The following is a 3399-nucleotide window of genomic DNA, read 5'->3' as shown; positions in this document are numbered from 1 at the left end:
TGCCTGCTGCGTGGTGGTGCTGGCCCTGCTGAGGCTGGCAGGGGAGGGTTGCCTGGACATGTGTGTTATTTCCTGTGGTCAATGCAAACTGTTCCCATAAAACAGCAGCATATGGTTTTTGGTTCAGGTTGCTTTTTCCCTTCTCTCTCCCCTCCAGTGCCTGTGCTAATAAGCTGGGTACCCTCCCTGGGCTGTGGGGACGTGGGGTGAACAGGCTGCGCTCTCCTCTTGTCCTGGCAAACTCCAGTGGAGTGTCAGGGAGAGCCGGACCCAGCTCTCCACCTGCCCCATCCACCTCTGGGATGCGGGATGGGGGTCCCTGTTCCAAGAGATGGGGATGGTGCAGAGCTGGGTGCAAGCCCTGGGGGCTGAGGATACAAAGGAAACTGCTTCTGCTCCCAGTGGCTTGTCCTGAGCTGCAGCTGCTTCTCCATCCCTGGAGATGGAGCGAGGAGCAGGCTGATGGTTAGTGAAGGAGAAAAGGAGCTCCCCTTTGATGCCCAGATTTCATCACCCTGCTGAAAAGTGAGGGCCAGAATCAGTTCTGTATTTCTACCCTTTTTTAGAGGAAACGGGGTTTTTGGGGTGTTCCCAGAGCTGAACAGAGAATGGAGAGGGTCTGTTGGAATGTCTGAGCCTGGTGGCTACTGGGTCAGATGGGGCCTGGAGCAGCTCAGCCTTGGCACTGGCCCTATGAGGACCTGGGTGACAGCCCGTGCTCCATCCCACCCGCCATCTAAACAAACAAGGAGGAAAGAGGGGAGCGTTTAACCCAGTTTTACAGAGATGGAGTGAGATTAAAGCAGTTGCCTGAGGTCATTCCATAAATCTGGGGCAGAGCTCAGATTCGAGCATGCATCTTCCCCATCCTCACCCCGATCTGGGGCAGGTTTGTGTCTGCTCATCCTCTCCCTTTGTCTTGTCCATCACTTTGAAACACTCTCGGGCACTTTCATCTGCACCACACCAGCTCTCGACGCTTGAGGCCAACATCTTCTCCACTCCCAGGAGCTGGGCCGGCAGGCGCAAGCCCTGCACAGCCCGGGAAGGTCCCACCAGCTTTTTCCAGCCACAGGAGCGTTCAGCCCTCGCCTGAGCTGAATTCTGTGATGTTCTTTTGGAGTGTGTGGCAAAGCCAAGTCCTTGTCACCTCAACTGAAGAGGTGCCTGAGGTGGGTGGGGGGCAGCCGAGGTCCTTTTTGCTGAGCTGTGGAGCACGAGGCTTTCTCTGGCCCTGATGCCTGAATGCTTTAGGCCCTTCTTGGCAGAACAGGGGTGAGTCAGGAGCCTTGTTTGGCTCCTGTTAATTGCTCCTGCGGGGCTGGAGCAGGGTGAGGGGTCACTGGCAGCATGTGCTCCCTCTGTGCCTGTGTCCTTGTTCCTTTTGGGGAGGGGATGGGCTCCCTCTCCAGTGGTCATGCTCAGGGTGAGTCCAGCCTCTTACCCCCGTCATAATTCCACTAGACGTGGACATTCCCGTAGCTGGGAACTGCTCTCTGCCTTGTCCAGTGGAGCTGGTGCTTCCTTGCTGGGAAAGACCCAGCGTGGGCTCACGCGTGTTGTAAACTCTTGCCCATCTCGCCAACGCTCTGTTCGACAGCGATGTTCGATGCCAGAGCCATGGGAATCAGCCACATTCCGCCTGCCTGACTTGGGGAGCTCCCAGCACTGGCCTCTGTGAGGCAAAAATCCATCCCTGGTGGGAGAGGAGGCTGGGACAGCGGAGAGAAATGACTCTTCCTTCCCCGGGAGTTGCAAAGCGGGGGAGATGAGTAATCGCCTCCGCCACCAGCTGTCCTGGGACTTTGTGCACTGGGAAATGACTCCTCCGCGAGGCTGGTGGCCCTGGAGTCCAGGGGACCAGCAAAGCCACTGTGGTCCAGAGTGTCCCTGAACACCGCACCCTGCCGGCTTCGCTTTCACTCCCATGGGAGGTTTGGATGCTCCTGCTCCTCCTGGAAGGTTGTTTGGACCTCCACGACACACCCCCATCCTTCAGCAGCGTCTTGGCTGACAGATGTGTCTGTCCAGCTCCTGTCAGTGTTTCTGTCCGTGTGTTCAAGCGAGGCCAAGGCTGCCAGCTGGCCTTGCAGGGAAAAAAAAACAACAAAAAAGACCAGACCCAGCCCTGCCATCGTGGCACCAACCCATCCTTCCGGGCCAGCCGAGCCTCTGCACAGCACATTTCTTATCGACGTCTTTCTGGCACCTGCAGCATCTCCCTGCTGTGGCAAAGAGCGTGAAGGGGCTGGAATTTCCTCCTCCTGCTTGGTCCAGACCCAAGGTCGGTTCCTGGTACAGGGCAACGCCGTCTCAGGCTTAACCCCCACCAAAGGCACAGTGCTGTGACTTTTCTTTTTTGTTCCCCAACCCCCTGGTTTTTCTTTTGCTTTTTTTACACAGATGTTTATTCCCCTTGTGGTTTTGGCACCCCGAGCGTTATTGTACTGAGCTGGACATCCCAGGAGAGAGAGGCGGAGGCAGAGGCAGAGCCAAGTATCTCGTGGGCATCAGGTGGTGACCTTTCAGGGCAGGGGCTGAGCTGGTGTCTTGGTCTCTCACCTGCACATCGTGGATATGTGGTTCTCCAGCACAGCGTGTAGCCAAACGCATCCTGCCATGGACATGGGAAGCAAAGGGAGCTCTCAAGGAGAGACCTCGAACTGAGGGAGAAGAGTCTGGTTGCAGGCTGACAGCAGCAGGTGGAATGGGACCCTCGCAAAGCTCCTTGTGCCAACATGAGGTCACAGAAAACCTTCCTCACCGGAGCTGAAGCCAGGCTGTCGTGCAGCAAAAACCTCGTCCCCCAGACCTGCAGCCTGAGCAGCTGGGGAGGGGAGGGCTGCGCGCTGCCATCGCACACCTGGGGAGGGAGAGCCCCGTCCAAGCCCTGCGGGGAGGCAGTGGCAGAGCCAGCGCTGGCTTCTGCCCATGGTGGGGAGCCAAGGAGGGCGTCCATCCCCTGCCTGCCCTGGCCCTGCTGCGGGTGCGGGCAGCCATGCGCCGCAGTCGTGGGGACGTGGCGCAGAGGAAAACCAGAGACCCCTCGTCTTTGCAGCTCCCTGGGTCCCCTTTAAGCAAAAGGCCTGGCTGGCATTTTTAATTTGTTTTTTTAATTATTCATATTTTATTTGTGTTTGTTTTCCTTTCCAGACAAGCTTGGGCTGGCAGGGTTGCTGGCAGTTGTAGGCTGCTCCAGTGGAAATTAAACTGGACGTTCAGTGCCTGGGTTTTCCTCGCTGAAGCACCGGCTCTGGGCAGCGCAGATTCCCCTGACGCGCTTCGGGCTGCGTTTCCTTCCAGCCACTCATTTTTCATCTCGGAGCTGAACCTCTTAGTACTTTTGTTGGCAAATGAAAAAAAAAAGAAAGAAAAAACCCTTAATCCTGTAAAAACAGC

The sequence above is a fragment of the Buceros rhinoceros genome, unplaced genomic scaffold, assembly GCF_000710305.1.
Source record: "Buceros rhinoceros silvestris isolate BGI_N320 unplaced genomic scaffold, ASM71030v1 scaffold16508, whole genome shotgun sequence".
Lineage (NCBI taxonomy): Eukaryota > Metazoa > Chordata > Aves > Bucerotiformes > Bucerotidae > Buceros > Buceros rhinoceros.
This window is presented reverse-complemented; position numbering follows the sequence as displayed.